This window comes from Neolamprologus multifasciatus, chromosome 16 (assembly GCF_963576455.1).
Source record: "Neolamprologus multifasciatus chromosome 16, fNeoMul1.2, whole genome shotgun sequence".
Lineage (NCBI taxonomy): Eukaryota > Metazoa > Chordata > Actinopteri > Cichliformes > Cichlidae > Neolamprologus > Neolamprologus multifasciatus.
This window is the reverse complement of record NC_140454.1, coordinates 600,759-619,360: the sequence shown is the minus strand read 5'-3', so window position 1 is coordinate 619,360 and position 18,602 is coordinate 600,759.

Sequence of the window (18,602 nt, the reverse complement as noted above, 5' to 3'; positions counted from 1 at the left end):
GCTGTCATCGAGCAGAAACGGGAGCTGGAAGCATGTAAATATAATAATAACCACTGCAGCCAAGAAGAGAGCCTGACGAGCCCAGTTGTAAGTAAGCTATTAAGACTCGACTGTACACCGTGTTCGTGTTTTCCTCTGAAACAATAAGTCCTGTTGGAGCAGCCTTTCAACGCCTCTCTCTGTCTCTCGCTAGCAAAGTTGACCCAGACAACAAAGTAAAGCTAGTTTTCAGCTACGAGCCGACACAGAACCCACCGTATTAGCCAGAGGTCCCTTTACTACGGTTCGGAGCCGCGGACCTTCAGTAACAGTAATAAATCACAGCAATAGTACATTCATGTAGTTGTAAACAGCAAGTAATGCAAAGTATTCAGAATACATTACTCTCATTGAGTAACGTAACGGAATACGTTACAGAATACATTTTGGGGCATGTATTCTGTAATGGAATACATTTTAAAAGTAACCTTCCCAACACTGGCTGTGTGTTGTCCCTGTCACTACCTGTGCAGTGTTATTTTAAACGGCCTATGGCAAAAAGCAGCTCAGTAAATGATTTGGTAACAGGAACAGAAAACAATGATATAAAGTCATTAGAAACAAACTGATAAACAATGAGATATGACAAAAGATGCTTTTCTTATATTTCACACAATTCCTCTGTGTACTCTGGTGGATTCTGGTCGTCTGGAAATTAATGAAGCTGGAATGAAAAGGTGTCTTTTTTGCACACATGGACACAAACTGTACTTTGTCAGTAAGAATTTGAATCCAGTAGAACTGAAATCAACATATTTATTTCCCACAGATCCGTGACAGGCTTAACCAGAAATGGTGGTTTGTTACAGTGGCGTGTTTGTTAACCAGCTCATCATCTTTCTCTAAACATAGTGTTGATGCCTAACACTAACCAAAGAGCAAAGACAGCAAAACCAAAAGAAAGACGTTTAACTTCACTTGTGTCTTTTGTATGATTGTGCTGTGTTTCTTTGTGTGTGTGTTAGGGCTGGATTCTCATCACACCTGTGAAGTTTGGTAGAGACTGGGTTTTGTGTCTTTGAGTTACAACGGTTTCGTGCTTCACGGTGATTGATCGAAACTCGGAGTGTTGCTATGCCATTTCGTTTTCATAAAAACTCTTTAGGATCCATTAAGTGTAAATCATGTTGAGCTCATGAAATTCCTCGGTGTTTGTTAAGGTATGAGGCCTGAAATTAGCAGAAAATGTGGACAAAATTACACATTAAAGTCAAAATGGCAGACTTCCTGTTGGGTTGAGGATGAGACTTTTATTGTATATCTTGATATCTGACATTAGGATGCCAAGTTTCAAATGCATAGATGAAAAAGTGCAGGGAAATTTCACAGGTGGCATTGTGGAGCCATTTTGCAATATTCAATGAAAAGGGCTAGAAAAGGAAAGCCTTCATCACCTTTGAGAGTCTGCCAGGTTTGACGACTTTTCAACCTTTCCAAGCTCTGTGAAAACTACTTCCTGTTGATGGCGAATCGCTATTCTACCAGGGTGCACCGTTAAATGAAAGCTCACATTTTCACACTGAAGCATCATCAATTTGTTTATCCAGGCAGCTTTTGAGGTGAGGTCAACCTGGGAGGAGTATAAAACATCACATTTCCTTACAACTAGGTGGCGCTGTAACTTTTGCTTACAATGAACATAAGCTGTTCAGAGTCGGACTCTCGTCATGCCTTTAAAGTTTGGGAGAAACTGGACAAGGTGTCGTAGAGTTATAGCAATTTCGTGCCTCATGGCAAAACATAAAAATTCGCAATGTTGCCAAGGTTACACGCTTTGATGAAAACTCAGTTGTCCTTGTAGTGTAAGACCATCTCGAAATTTGAGGTTGCTGAGGTCAGCTGCCTTGAAACTGTACCCCCAAAGTGTAAAACATTACATTTCCTGTTCCCACTAGGTGGCGCTGTGAACACTGTACAATATTGCAGTTAATATGTATTTGGGGGCGGAGCCTGATGACATGTGAGACCTTTGGTTCAGACTGGACAAAATATGTCAGCCAATTAAAATTTCACAGCAAATGATCAAAGTTCCCCCACAAACAAACTCTTCAACGAAAACTCAAAAGCTCAGCAGTTGAATGTTGCCCACATCAAAATATGAATCTGATAAATGATCCATTAACATCCTGAGGAGTTCAAAAAGTATTCACTGGACCCGATGCATGTGCAAAATTCAATACTTCCTTAGTGTTTGAGCATGCTAAGGCCCTCAAAAAGGAGATTGAAGATGATATTAAACAGATCGCTTGTAATCCGGTCGTTAAGTGATGACGTGACGAATCCTACTTCCCGGCCTAAAGTAGTCTGCGTTTAATATGGCTTTTGTGTTGTTAACATGTTTAATGTTTTGTATTTTCTTCTATTTAATCTCAAAAAGCTCCTAAAAGAGTCAGTGATCACTGTTGACCTCCCTCGGCTTTTATTACCGCTAATCATTTATTTAAACTCAGTTTTTAAAACCTTAGGATGTAACTACATATAATATATTAATAACTAACCTCGTATTGTGGATGGATTATCTCAGTTGTTCTCCTGGCTGAAGTTGGGTCCTTTTACAGCATCCTGCCATGCGATTACATTTGTTCATGACCACTGAGAACACTCACGTTAACTTTTATCAAGTGGAAAAAAAGTTAGCTTGTTTATATTATGCTAACATAGCTGTGTCGCTAGCGGTCACGTAGCACATCATTATACACCAGCTAGCCAAACTTCAGTAACCCTACAAACGTCACTGCTGTTTAGTTTTCTGTCTTCATTTATGTTGGAAGTGATAACAGAGCTGTACGTTTTAATTTGTTTCCAAAACCCCACAGTCAGGACATGCTATATTGTATTTAGATAGAAGCTAGCGAGCTAACTTCCTGCTAACTTCTAACTCCGTTAAATGTCATAAATTACGTTTTCATGGATGCCTGGATGTTAAACTCAATTGTTACACCTGGTAGAGCAGAACGCTGATCATTTTATTAAAGATGAAAGACTTTAAACAGTTTTTCAACTCTCAGTAATGCCATAGTGATCGTTTGATATATGGACCTGCAGCGGAGTTTAGGCCCAGACACGGCTAGTGACGTCAGACTTAACAACCGGATAGGGCCTTCACACTTTTAGTGCTCGGGCCCTAAAAGCTTAAAACTTTTAAGCTACCAGCCAGTCATCAAAGCTAGCCGGCCCACCTCCTCCCAGGGTCTGCTTGTTCCCATATATAGCATACAGTGTATTTACATGGTTTCCTTCTGCAGCTCCTCAAATATAACTGCCATTCAAGGGTCTGAACTTGGATCCCTTCATATCCCCACCCAATGCTGCAGTGATGCCAATTGAGTTAAGCCAGCAGGCAAGTGAGGTTCAAACCAAAGAAAGTCTCATAAGCATTATTTCAGTAGTTTGTGCAGTGGTTGCTAAATGCTTCAGTTTGTGAACAAATGTCTCAACACACATATCAGTTCACTGACAGTGTTGCCTTTAAATTACATTATTGATTATATGCATAATATTCTTCCCCCAGTGCACCATCTATCACTTGACATTGTTTTTCATGACAGTCTATATTACTAAAAAACATATTGTGGCCACATAACAGTGAGGGTCAGGAAGCATTTGTCTGGTAATTTCTGTAATCTTTAATTACACAAGACTGGAAATGCACCCATGTAATCCACAAGACACTCTCAGCTCTCACACAGTAACAGAACAGAATACCAAAACACACCAGAATTTCGTTTTCCGAGCAGAGCGGTAAAAGTCCTCGGCATCTTCTGAACATCCGCTGTAAAAGGTTAAAGAAGTAGTAAAAATGACAACGCTGACATTTCCCCGAATCCTCTGTTTGCAATCGCTGTTATCAACAATTGCCAAACAAAATGGCAGCAGTGCTTACTGCGTATGTGTCTGAGCAAACAAGGACTCTGCACCAACAGACTACATTACACTTTGGAAGATTTTACCCCTTGAATTTATTGATGCTGTTTTTAATGACATAACACAGATGTACACAAACTAAAAAAACAAAAAAACAAAATGGTAAATGGCCTGTATTTGTATAGCGCTTTACTAGTGTCTAAGGACCCCAAAGCGCTTCACACTACATCCAGTCATTCACACACTGGTGATGGCAGCTACATTGTAGCCACAGCCACCCTGGGGCGCACTGACAGAGGCGAGGCTGCCGGACACTGGCGCCACCAGGCCCTCTGACCACCACCAGTAGGCAACGGGTGAAGTGTCTTGCTCAAGGACACAACATGAAAAATAATAACACTAATATTAATACTACTAATAATAAATAACAATAGTAATAAAATACAATGTAAGTGTGTTCTTTATCATTTCAGAAGCATTAAATGTAAGACTTTTGGTATTGGCTCTCAGTCAATAAACACACTAGACAGATTAGAAATTGAACCATAAAAATTCATATTTACAAACTTTTTGGCAAGTCTTCTATTTTTGCATCAGTTATTGTGCAACAGAAAGTTAAAAATACATCTGCATGTCATAATTTGCAAAGATAATTAGAGAAATGAAAAGCATGGAATCATTCAAAAATAATATCAAATCCAGGCTCTCAGAGAAAGCCTAAATCTAAACAATTATGTGATTTACACATGAATAGCATATTTTATTTACCGGAAGATCGACTAAATAATAACAACAATGTATCACAATACAGCAATTAGCAATGAAATTTTATTTATTCTAGATTTTAATCTCACTTCAATTTTCAATTCTCAGTCCTGTCCTGAAACCAAAATTGAGAGTATACATAAATATTATATGATGCATACTTTGATGCAACAATATGGAAGAATGTGCAATTTAATAATTAAACATAATTTAAGGAAGATAGGTGACTTGTTGCAGCTGTGTGTTGCTGTAGTGGGTGAACAGGGTGTACAGCAGGGGGCTGAGCACACATCCCTGGGGGGCACCTGTGCTGAGGGTGAGTGTGGATGAGGTCCTGGAGGCCAGGACTCCAGAGCTGCAAATAGGCTACATTTGTTACAAGTATCATTACTGCTAAAGGAGGCTGAGGAGTAACTGCATCTGACACAATGAGCAGGAAAGTGCAGGAGGGACAGGTGAAGAGGCCATGCTGCTAGCGAGTTGGCTACGAGCTAAGTTAAGCTAGCGAAACCCTAAAGACACAGTAAGTGAAAACTGTGACTATAAATTAGCGAGAGAATATGCAGAGATTGTGCTTCAGATGAAGCATGTGAAGATTACACTATGAAATAAGAAGTTATCTATAAGTTTTTAATTAAACTGCTACACAAAAACACCACAGTGTGTTGGAACAGTAGTAGGAAGTGATACTCTACCGCAGAGAGAGTGAACACCAAGTGACAGAACCACCAACGTCATCTGGCAGGGCCTGGATTGGGTTGGCATGTAAGTCCATGACTTAAGGCCCCCACATTAGCTAAGCTGTGATGTAAGGACGTTTCGGTGGGGCTAACCGAAGTGTGCTAAGCTGGGATGAAGAATTGTTGAATATTAATAGTAGCATATGGAGATTGGGTAACGATCAATAGTCTGGCAAGTCCTGAAGTTCTGAGGTGTCATAATGTGTTTATAAGTACAGACTCAGACAGAGAGAGATATGTAAAGAGCAGCGGCTGCATTCATCCCAGGAGTTCAAGTTACAACTGAGAGGAATTTTGGGAATTAAGCTCAGTGCAGACCGTAGCTAACATTTTTAACACCAGGATTGTGTGTGGTCCCTGCTGAACATGTGCATGCGTGTGAGAAATGCATTGCATGTGTCTGAAGGTGTACCTGTGTATTTGATGGAGGCAATTTGAGTGAAGAAGTGTAGTAGTGGTCTTTTCTTCACAGAAAAAATCCAAAAGATTAGACAAGCAATTGGTACATCAACAGCAGATCCAGAATATGTACTGTGTCCACCGAAAAACAGTTTAAACACCATGAAACAGTTTCACCCGATTAACAGCAAAGACCTGGAGGACATCTTAGGTCAACTGAACTCCTCCTCTTGCTGTTTAGATGTCCTGCCAACAAGTTTTTTCAAAAAGGTCTCAAAGACTTTAGAGTCAGACCTGTTACAGATCGTCAATTTTTCTTTATTATCAGGTGTGTTTCCAGAATCACTAAAAACGGCTGTAATTAAACCTGTACTAAAAAAGGACAATCTCGACAAGACACAAATGAACAACTACAGGCCGATCTCAAATCTCCCATTTTTAAGTAAGATCGTTGAAAAAGCAGTTTCTCAACAGCTCAATTACTTCTTAAAACAGAATAACTGCTATGATGCCTTCCAGTCAGGTTTTAGACAGAACCACAGCACTGAAACCGCTCTGACCAAAGTGTTTAATGACATATGTCTGAATACAGACAGTGGAAAAATGTCAGTCTTAGTTTTACTGGATCTCAGTGCAGCATTTGATACAGTTGACCACAACATATTACTCAAACGGAGAACTGGGCAGGTCTTTCAGGAACTGTACTAAACTGGTTCAAAACATACTTAGAAAACAGGAAATACTTTGTATCAATAGGTAACTTCACATCTGAGCAGACAAGTATCACATGTGGAGTTCCCCAAGGTTCCATCCTGGGACCTCTTCTGTTTAACATTTACATGCTCCCATTGGCACAGATTATAAAGAACAACAAAATAAACTACCATAGCTATGCAGATGACACACAAATATATATCACAATGTCACCAGGAGACCGAGGCCCTGTACAGGCTCTTGGTAAATGCATTGAGGAAATTAATGACTGGTTGTGCCACAATTTTCTCCAGCTAAACAAAAACAAAACTGAGGTAATAGTCTTTGGCGCCAAAGAAAAACGATTACAGGTCACCAGAGAACTTCAGTCTATACACCTAAAAACCACAAACCAGGCGAGAAATTTGGGTGTAGTGATGGATGCAGACCTAAACTTAGAAAAACACATTAAGACAATAACAAAATCAGCTTACTATCACCTCAAGAATATATCAAGGATAAAAGATCTGATGTCCCAACAGGACCTGGAAAAACTAGTCCATGCATTCATCTTTAGTAGGCTTGATTACTGTAACAGCATCTTTACAGGTCTACCTAAAAATCAGTCAGACATCTACAGCTCATTCAGAACTCTGCTGCTCGAGTCCTCACTAAGACCAAAAAAGTGGACCACATCAGTCCAGCTCTGAGGTCTTTACACTGGCTGCCTGTCCGTCAGAGGATAGACTTTAAAGTTCTGATGCTGGTCTATAAAGCTCTGAATGGTTTAGGACCAAAATACATCAGTGACCTCCTGACCCAGTATGAACCTTCCAGATCCCTCAGGTCATCTGGATCCGGTCTTTTATCAGTTCCCAGAGTCAGAACCAGACACGGAGAAGCCGCATTCAGCTTTTATGCTCCTTATATCTGGAACAAACTCCCAGAAAGCCTCCGATCAGCTGAAACACTCAGTTTATTTAAATCCAGGTTGAAGACTCACCTGTTCTCAGCTGCATTTGAATAAAGCACCAAATCCGCACTCAAAACTTACATTTTAACTACTGATTTTATCTACTGTTCTGATTTTATCTGTTTTGATTTTATATACTGTTTTGTTTGTTTGTTTGTTTGTTTGTTTGTTAATTAGTTAGTTTGTTTGCTTGTTTTAATCAATTTTAAATCATGCTTTTTATTTGTTTTTGTTTCTAATGTCTCTGTAAAGCACTTTGAATCACCTTGTTGTTGAATTGTGCTATACAAATAAACTTGCCTTGCCTATACAAATAAACTTGCCTTTTGGCTGTAAGCATCTCATATGGTGATGGTCACGCATACTAAATGATCTCCCATCCATTCAAGCCGTTTTTCAATGCTTTCTCTGCATGACAGCTTTGTCTGTAATAGGGATGCAACGATACCAATTTTTTCAAACCGATACGACACCAATACTTGGATCTGAGTACAAAAACCGATACTTCTACCACACACACACACACACAAATGCAATGAATTGGAAGACAGGTTTTATTTTATTCTCTGCCGATAAAAAATAAAATCTTAATAAAAATGACCACAAAAAAATTTCAAGTGAAAAATAAGCACTTCTGTTAAATTATTGCAGAGTCCCCACATTGTAATTTAACAAAATATCACTGAACTATTGGCACTGTCCCGAGCTTTCAGAATAATAAACACTTCTGTTTATTTATTATATTTCATATCGCAGCTCGAGTATGCTGAGAAGATGCCCGTGGATTTTCTCTTGACATTTTCCATCGCTTTTCCAAAACCTAAGTTAAAGTTGGCTGTTCCGGTCCACACTGCTGACATTTTGTTTAGCCTAGCTACAGCAGCCACCAAGTTTCTCTTTTTTATCTGGAGCTGCCAGTCTCACTCGCCTAACCCTGTGCCTGTTTAGCATGGGATGTCCCCCTAGTGGCCAATCTAAAAAACTACAACAGAAATGACAAGCCACCCTCTGATTAATGAAATAAGTTGGTATTGGTTCATGGTATCGGTATACACACATTTTACAGTATCGGACCCGATACCCGATACCAGTATCGGTATCGGTACATCCCTAGTCTGTAATATTCACACTTATTCATACTTCGATTGTTGTACTGGAGAGCAACTTGTTGGGTTGTTATCTTGACCAAAGATATTTGGCATACAGACTGAAGCAGCTAGTGTTTGAACCACCAGCTTTCAGATTAGTAGCTGACCTGCCCTTACCTCCTGAGCTGCAGCCACCCCAATTATCATCCCAGTTACTTTTAGTTACAGAAACAATTGGAAATGCTAAAAAATGTAGCACTAGTAAAAAAACAGAAATGCGGAGACGTGGTTGCCTTTTATTTTCACTTATCTTAGAATTTTAAGTCAGTCTTGTTAAACAGTGCTGATAGCCACAGAGATGTTTACAGGTGCACGGCTCAAAGTTAAAATGGGCTCATAGAACCAGCCTGAATAACAACAACCCACATTCATCAAGAATCTAATATGGAATCACATCATACTATATTATTCATGTGGGGACAATGCGAAGCAAATGTAGCCGATGTTTTACCTGATGGGTACAGTGTTGCTGCTGCTGCTGATGGTGCTGGAGGGCAGGGCTGTGCTGAGTCCACAGGAGAGATGGGAGCTGATTAAACAAGTGTTATGAGATAATAATAAAATGCAAAGACTGGTGACAGAGCTTGGAACCATAAGGAAACAGATTTAAAAAATAAATAAATCAGGTTCTGCCTGTGACTCACTCTTTGAATCTCTTCCATCTCATCTATCACTCTTGGTGTCCATCTGAGAACAAGGCACAACTTCCTGTTGCATTAAACTGTTATTTAATTATCCACACGTAACAACTCTTGCACCTAATCCATAATAAAGTAATGATAGAAAACTGTTATAGAACAAAAACATTGCAGTTGTGTTTATTATTATTTTCATACTTGAACACTTCTGCGATGCAACAACTGGTACAGCTGTTATTGTGACCTGAGCTCTTTGTAATCCAGCTGCTGAGGGATCCTCACACGGCGCCTTCTGTCACGGTTTCCTCCTCATTTCCTTACAGGGCAAGTCTGGACAATGTTGTATCATGAGTAATAATTTAAAAATCTATAAACATAAAACATGCACACACATGCACATACAGTGACATTTTATACCTTCTTCAGAATACTGTGTATACTATGGCCACAAGTTTGCTCCTTGGAGCTGCTCCAGAATCCTTCCTTTAATATTTATTCCTAGTGCTATAATAATAAAGTAATGAGAATAAAAAAGTAAAGCAATAAATGTAAAATAATGTATTTATGATGATTCAATTTGCTTGACTATCCACTCCGTGCAGGCAGAAAGTTTATTAAATGTTTAAATTGTGGAGATAATATAATTTTGCTGCTGTAAAATCAGCATTTTGTCATATTTGAAATATAAATCTAATATAAACTGTCTCTTAATTTATTTTTTAAATACAGTGTTTTTTTTCATAGTTATAATAATCCATAATTATGTGGATATGCATATTAGCCCTGTAACTTACTTTAAACTAAGCATGTTCCCTAAAACGGTGAACAGAGCTACAGACCCCTGAAACCCTTACCCAGTTAGCTAGCAGCTAATGACCAGCACACCAGTTAATAAAAGGACCAGTAATGTTTGTTTCAATTTGTCAGTCATCACAAGACAACTGAACAACAAATACATAATCAATTAACTTAACAATTAAGTTTAACATCCAGGAATCCATGAAAACAGAATTTATTAAATTGAAAAGAGTTAGAAGTTAGCAGGAAGTTAGCTCGCTAGCTTCCACCTAAGCATGATATAGCATGTTCTGATTGAGAGACTTGTGAAAAAATGAAAACGTACAGCTGTGCTATCACTTCCAACATAAATGAAGACAGAAAACTAAACAGCAGTGATGTTTTTAGGGTTAGCTGGTATATAATAATGTGCTAGCATAGCTAGCGACACAGCTATGTTAGCATAACATAAACACAGTGAAGCTGGAGGATGAACGTTAACTTTTTTTCCACTCGATAAAAGTTAACGTGAGGGTTCCTGATGGTTAGAGACAAATGCAATTGCATGGCAGGAGTCATTAATATACTGCAACAACATGGGAATAGAGCAGCTGTGAGAGAATTCAACATTAATGAATCAATGTTACAGAAGTGGAGGAAGCAAGACGAATGAGTTAAGTAAAGTTTGACTTATCTGACTGTTTTGTTTTGCTTAATGCGCCTTATAATCCGGTGCACCTTATGGTCCGAAAAATATGGTATTTAACTGCACACAGAAATGTATTGAAGGAAAGATTTTGGTGTGGTTTAATACATAGATGAGGGACAGACAGTGTTGGGAAGGTTACTTTTAAAATGTATTCCATTACAGATTACAGAATACATGCCCCAAAATGTATTCTGTAACGTATTCCGTTACGTTACTCAATGAGAGTAACGTATTCTGAATACTTTGGATTACTTAATATATTATCATGCTGTTTACAACTACGTGAATGTACTATTGCTGTGATTTATTACTGTTACTGAAGGTCCGCGGCACCGAACCGTAGTAAAGGGACCTCTGGCTAATACGGTGGGTTCTGTGTCGGGCTCGTAGCCGAAAACTAGCTTTACTTTGTTGTCTGGGTCAAGTTTGCTAGCAGAGACAGAGAGAGGCGTTGAAAGGCTGCTCCAACAGAACTTATTGTTTATGGAGGAAAACACGAACACGGTGTACAGTCGAGTCTTAATAGCTTACTTACAACTGGGCTCGTCAGGCTCTCTTCTTGGCTGCAGTGGTTATTATTATATTTACATGCTTCCAGCTCCCATTTCTGCTCGATGACAGCTCGTACTTTTCCTTTTTCTCCCTCCCTCGCTCACAGACACATAACGTGTATGGCAGTCCATTCTCCCTGCAGCACGGACTACACTGCCTATGATGCTACAGTCTTTAGAGCTATACCTGTAGCATTCTGCCTATTAGCTTAGCACAACAACAACAAAAAGGCCTCTCTCACCCAGGAAACACGCAGAGAGAGAGCGTCACCCTGTAACCATGGCAACCGTAACGCTGCCGCCTGGAACAACAGAACGTAGCTGTCAAACAAAACCCAAACAGTCCTGACCCGCCACAATATGAAACAGGGAAGTACCGCCGTGTAATCCATTTATTTCAACAAAGTAACTGTATTCTAAATACCACCTTTTTAAACGGTAACTGTAACGGAATACAGTTACTCATATTTTGTATTTTAATTCCGTTACTCCCCAACACTGTACATAATAAGCTAATACTTGTGTGTGCTATAGACTACAGTGTACGCTGTAAACCTGCTTACTGGTTTTTGTTGCATCAGTCTGGATCTCCCAGTTAATTTGTGTTTCTCCTACAGCTCTGCACCGCTCAGGCGGCAAGTGCTCTTTGCAAGCTCATTCCCGGGTCGTAACCAGCGCCCTCTGCCATCAGGGGCGATCATTGGTTAATGGTCATCATGTGACTGATGCAAGCCAGATCCTTTTATTTAACAAAACTGTGATTAATAGTTAAATATTACTACACACACACACACACACACACATTACAAAAAAATAAATAAAAATTTGTGTCAAGAAAAGGGCACTTGGTGCAACAACAAAACACTGTGAAATAAATTACAGTTTGGTGAATTTTCCAGTAAAGTGTTGCCAGTATTTTTCTTGAAAATTTACAGGATTTTTCTGACTAAATAACCGTTAACAACCTGATTCTGGGCCGAAACACGGCTCGCCAACAGACTAACAGTTGGACAGGTGCACGCTCCACCTGCACTTTAGGATCAATGAGAAATCACCTGTTTAAATGTGTTAAGTTTAGCTGTTTTGCTAATATCCTGTCTTCATGTATTTATTAATATCATCCGTATATGTTAATAGTTAACTGTGTCATGCAGTGTTCAAGCATTTTAATCCAGGACTTCCTCTGAGCTAATCATCACTGTAGTCCCTCTTCAGAAAAACAAGCCTTTGCTGTCCAATATGGCGAGTTTCAAAGTACAGAAGAAAAAAACGTCTTTGCACCTTAACCTTCGATTTTGTTGGGATACTGGCAAAGGCCTCTCGCAGTTAGGATGAGGTTAACGGTTTTAGAAACAGGGCACGTCTGACTATGTCTAATATGGTACACACAAACAGTAATGGCCTTTACCTGTCTGCTGTGCTGGCACTGCAACTGTCAGAAGAAGAGAGCCCTCCTCTTCTTCACCTTGAACAACAGCAGACACTGATCCTGATTATACCTGTTCTCTCTCTCTCTCACACACACAGTATATTGTTATATCCTCACGTTCTTTATATAAACACAAACACTCCCAACTCATACATGCATACTGTATGTACGCACAAAACAAACCATAAATATCTGTTTATTCAAACACACGCGACCTTCTCGCTGTGAGGCAACAGTTCAGTCTTTACCTTTAGATTGATTTCAAACATTTCTTCCTCTCCTGCCCTCTCTTACATCTTTCTCCATCTCTGAGTCATCTCTCATTCTTTTACTCATTATTAAACCAAAACTAACAAGCCTGTCTTGAGAAGCAGTAGAAAGTACAGATATTTGAGTAAAAAAGTAATATATCCAACAGATGCCTAATTCGACTGGCATCTGGGGGATTTAGAGAGCAAGTCAGCAGCATGGTGCACCGCGTATTCTGACACCATTATATCAGAACCAGAATGAACTTCAAAAATGATTCAGCCTCATCCATGTAAACTAACAGCCATTTGGAACAATCCAGATATTTGTAAGAAAAGGTACAAACTACATTTTTGATCACAGCATGAAAGACATTAAAAAAAGGAACATGTTATCCAGACAGAAATGATTTTCATTTGAAGAACGCAAAAAGAAAACACTATAGAGGACAAAGGATGTTACACACGGAAACACATGCACCTATTGCAAAGACAACTCTGCTGAGAACTATATGCATGCTATACGCGCCAGTGTGCTTGTTCAGAGGATCTGGCAAAGGACATGTGAAGAGCTATTCACGTGGTTTAGTTGCTGTATCCCAACCTCATCCAAGCTGTACATTTTAGGAGCATACACGGATGAGCTGGTTTCTCACTGGTCCCCACTGATCAGTTCCATTACTTAGTGGGGGTGGTCGGCTGTGTGCCTTACAGGTGAATGAGACTTGTGTCTGGGACTATGAGTGTCTGGCAGCTTCTTGGGTGCTGGAGAGCTGTGGTTGCCATTGTGGAGTGTCTGTGTGTCTGCATTAGAGACAGAGAGATGCCGGCCTCAGGCAGGGACGTTTGCCTTCATCTGGGGCTGTCCTCCTCCTCTTCAATTCAATTCAATTCAATTTTATTTATATAGCGCCAAATCACAACAAAAGTCGCCTCAAGGCGCTTCATAGATACAGAGAAAAACCCAACAATCATATGACCCCCTATGAGCAGCACTTTGGCGACAGTGGGAAAGAAAAACTCCCTTTTAACAGGAAGAAACCTCCAGCAGAACCAGGCTCAGGGAGGGGCGGGGCCATCTGCTGTGATTGGTTGGGGTGGGAGAAGGAAGACAGGATAAAGACATGCTGTGGAAGAGAGACAGAGGTTAATAACAGATATGATTCAATACAGAGAGGTCTGTTAACACATAGTGAGTGAGAAAGGTGACTGGAAAGGGAAAACTCAATGCATCATGGGAATCCCCCGGCAGCCTACGTCTATTGCAGCATAACTAAGGGAGGATTCAGGGTCACCTGGTCCAGCCCTAACTATATGCTTTAGCAAAAAGGAAAGTTTTAAGCCTAATCTTGAAAGTAGAGATAGTGTCTGTCTCCTGAATCCAAACTGGAAGCTGGTTCCACAGAAGAGGGGCCTGAAAACTGAAGGCTCTGCCTCCCATTCTACTTTTAAATACTCTAGGAACAACAAGGGATCTTCCTGGGATGGATGCACAGTTGTCGCCGAGATGTGCGGCCGCAGGTCTTCTGTACTATTAGAGGCTGCGGATGGCCTGCATCTAGTTTTGTCGGCCTCAGCTTCCCATGCTCATTATCATTTATATTCCGTGAAGCCACACACACACAGACACACACACACACACACCACAAGAAAATTGCTGATTTATGTGTCTATGCAATTTTAGACTTTTATGCTCCAGGTGCTGCATGTTTTCTTTCCCTTTGGGTTTCCTTACAGATAAAGTTTGTGATACAGCATGCTTTTCTATTTGTGTTCGATCCTTTTAGTATATTTTCTTCTATTTTCTCCCCCATGTTCTGTTTTTTCTGCCGGTCAGCTTAGACATCAGGCAGGCAGTGGTGGGACGCCATCACATGTAGACAAACTGGGATCTCGCCATTGTGTGAAAGACTGAAGGGGGACTGACGTTTCGAACACAGCAAGTGTACAGCAGGTATAAATAACAAACAGGAGAAATATATACAATCAAGAGGAATATATATGTATATATAAGTGTGAGTGGCTTACTTAGACTATGGCTCAGATTGGTGAGGTGAGGGCAGGGGTGGGATGTGGGGGGATAGTGCTCGTTAACAGTGTGAATGGCCCAGGGAAAGAAGCTGTTTAAGAGTCTGGAGGTGTGGGACCTGACTGACCTGAGGTGCCAACCAGAGGGCAACGGGTCAAACAGGTAGTGGGCAGGGTCACCTGTGATGGCCCTGGTTTTTCTGAGACAGGAGGCTCTAGCGATAGCCTCTATGGGTGACAGAGGGCAGCCAGGGTTTTTTGGGGACCATTAATTACCCTCTGCACAGCCTTCCTGTTCTCAGTTGTGGCCCCTGCATAACAAAACTCAGCAATAAACAGTTAACCTGTTGAATCCCAATGCCCTCGGCACCGGGGTCGGAGGGAAAATACCTGGTTTAACAGGATGTACCACCATTTTATTTAAATATAGAGATGTGTGGTATCCACGGAAACACCAACATCTCAGCTAAAAGCTCACAAAACCATTTCAACAACCTACAAAAAGCTAAAACAGCAAACAAATAAAGAGCAGGTAAACAGATTCTGTAAATAGATGTAAACACAAAGCATCGATGCTTCCGTCATCTGAAGGAATATACGGACATGCCGTCGGGTGCTTAAAGCCGACATCTCACAGATTCCAAAACTGCAGGTTTGGTCACTCTGCGACCAAAATTCACTGAAACAGTAGCAAAAGAAGACATTTGGAAAACATTGTCATGGATTTTGTCTCACCTTCACTGTAAATAAATAAATTGCACCTCACCCAAGGTCGTTTCTACAGGTTCAAACAAACAACCTTCATTTGTCACATACACAATCATACAGGGTACAACATGTAATAAAATGCTTGTGTTGCAGACGTAGCCACGTCATTCCAGGGCTTGTTTTTTTAGCATGGGCGTTCTAGCCAGGACCCTTACTGATGGGAATCAAACTTGCAACTCTCACTACAAAGGTGTGTAGGCTTACCACTACACGATCTAGCTGCTCAGTGAGGCCTGTTAGTAGAATCGTTTTCTTATTTCTTATGCTGGTTTAACTTACACATATTTGTTTTTAATATATGAGATTCTCTTCTGATCACTGTTAAGGATACTTAACTATCAGCAAAACACATGAATTATGGTTCTGTGTTCAACCACTACAACCCTTTCTTTTATTCAAAATCATGATCATGAACCAATGACTTGGTGGTGTTCCAGGGTAGGATAGCAAAGCCGTCTTTTCCACTTCTTCCATGTACAAATTGGCCACGATGAGTGAAACTGGGGCACCCATGACCAGTGTTGGTCAAGTTACTTGAAAAAAGTAATCAGTAACTAATTACTGATTACTTCCCCAAAAAAGTAATCCCGTTACTTTACTGATTACTTATTTTCAAAAGTAATTAATTACTTAGTTACTTAGTTACTTTTTAAAAAAACGATTTACAACCTGAATAGGTGATAAAGTGATAGATCTTTCAGCCCAATTCTACTTTTTCTGCATAATCATCATACAAAATGTAATCAAATGGAAAAGTCTCTTTTTAAAACTTGTTTTATTAGTTTTAATCTTTTAACTTTATGCATCAAGCAAAAATTTAATTATCTGCAACATTCACTGACTGGAAGAAATTAGTTTAACATTTAAACCTATTTTCTGCACATTCCAGCACATAAAAGAAAATATTTTGTGTGTTTACACTCAGTCTTTCAAATAGATGCAAGTAAAACACAGCAGAAAATAAATAAAGTCAAAGACTAGCGGTCCTGTTGCTCTATTTTCACCTGTAAAGCAGGAGTGGGGTAGGCGGAGGTTTACCCTGGTGCAGGTGTGCAGCGGTCAGTGGAAGAATCCGCGAGTTTCTCTGTGAGTTTCCCATTACGTCGTAGCTACTCGGTGCTTGTTTGGAAGTTTAGGGGTTCCTCAACCACCAGCTGGTTGAGGATCGAAGCCAGAAACTTAGAGATGTTATAGGTGACTGAGTTGATCATACAGACAGTTGGTCTTAAAGGTGCTCCCTGTTTATGTATCTTCGGTAAACCATACAGACTTGGTGTAGATCCCCCGGGGTATAACCTGTGGTATGGGTGGACAGCCTTGTCTTCTTCTAACTGCTTCAGACAGTCTATCAGCCTCTTCCTGTAACCACTTCCTGGGTCTTGTTTCAGGGGTTCATAAGGATTTTTGTGACTGAGCAGTGACAAAATTTTATGGAGTGGGGGGACTGCAAATGGAGTACTCTGAAACCAGCAGGTTAGACAGGGGAAAAACAAAACAGCAAAATCTAAGCTTCTTCAGAGCCACGAAGCACAAAGGTGAAGATTAACAAACAACCTTTAAACAACAAAGAACACAGAAGGACCACACTGAGGGAAATATAGCAGCAAAATGTGACTCAAAGGACAGAGTATTATCAAGAACAACCCCCATATACTTACAACTATTCATCAGTTCAATGGCTGCACCATTTACTACTGTTAGTGCGGGGGGGGGGGGGGGGGGGGGGGCTTGGTCCTTCGTTTTCAAGGTGTTGATCTGAATCTGATGCATTTAATATTTATTGATCAAACTGAAACTAATATAAAATTACAGAGCCCCGCAGGGGACATGGGAGAAAAAAAAATTAAGACGGACTTTTGCGAGATCTCGCAAAACTAACTCGGGATCTCGCAAAACGTTTTAGCCGCATTCTTCCCGTTAGCTTCGAGCTAACAGCCGGGAGGAACACTGCTTTCCCGGCACATCGTGCCTCGACCTCCCGGTCGGCTTCGAGCCAGCGTCCGAAGAATGCGGCTAAAACGTTTGCGAGATCCCGAGTTTGTTTTGCAAGATCTCACAAAACTTTCGCGAGATCCCGAGTTTGTTTTGCGAGATCTCGCAAAACGTTCGCGAGATCCCGAGTTTGTTTTGCGAGATCTCGCAAAACGTTCGCGAGATCCCGAGTTTGTTTTGCGAGATCTCGCAAAAGTCCGTCTTAATTTTTTTTTCTCCCATGTCCCCTGCGGGGCTCCGTGTAAAATACACCATGTGTAAATTTACCATAGTTATACAGTTTAACAATTTACTAATATTTGCAGATGTTTTATACCCATAAAAACATTTTTATATTTTCTTTAACCATTTTTGTGGTGTAACTTCTATACTTACACAACATAGTGGTTGACAAACACATAAATCTGTGTACATTTACAGAAACTTCTCTTTTATTTAAAAAAAAATTCTGTTAAATTACAGATTTCTTTACTTTCTTTACTTTTCTTTACTTTCTTTACTTACGTTCTAACTTATTTTCTTCCCAAACTCTAAATAACAATTGTTTCTGGGTATAATTTTATGGCAAAAAAACCAAATTAATAAATGGAACCAAACACAGAGTTGCTTTAGTCTAATCGGCTAATGTCCGATATATATTTCTTTCCACAAACCAGTTCACACAAGTCTCAGCTTCCAAATGATAGAAACAAAAAAGACACACAAATACTCAGCTTGAAGAACTTTTCAACATGTGGTTGCACTTTGCAAGCAGTGACATGCAAGATAACGCGCTGCAACTACTGTACTGCTGCTGGGTGAAGATCATCCTGCCCAGATTCAGCTCTGACTTCATGTGAAG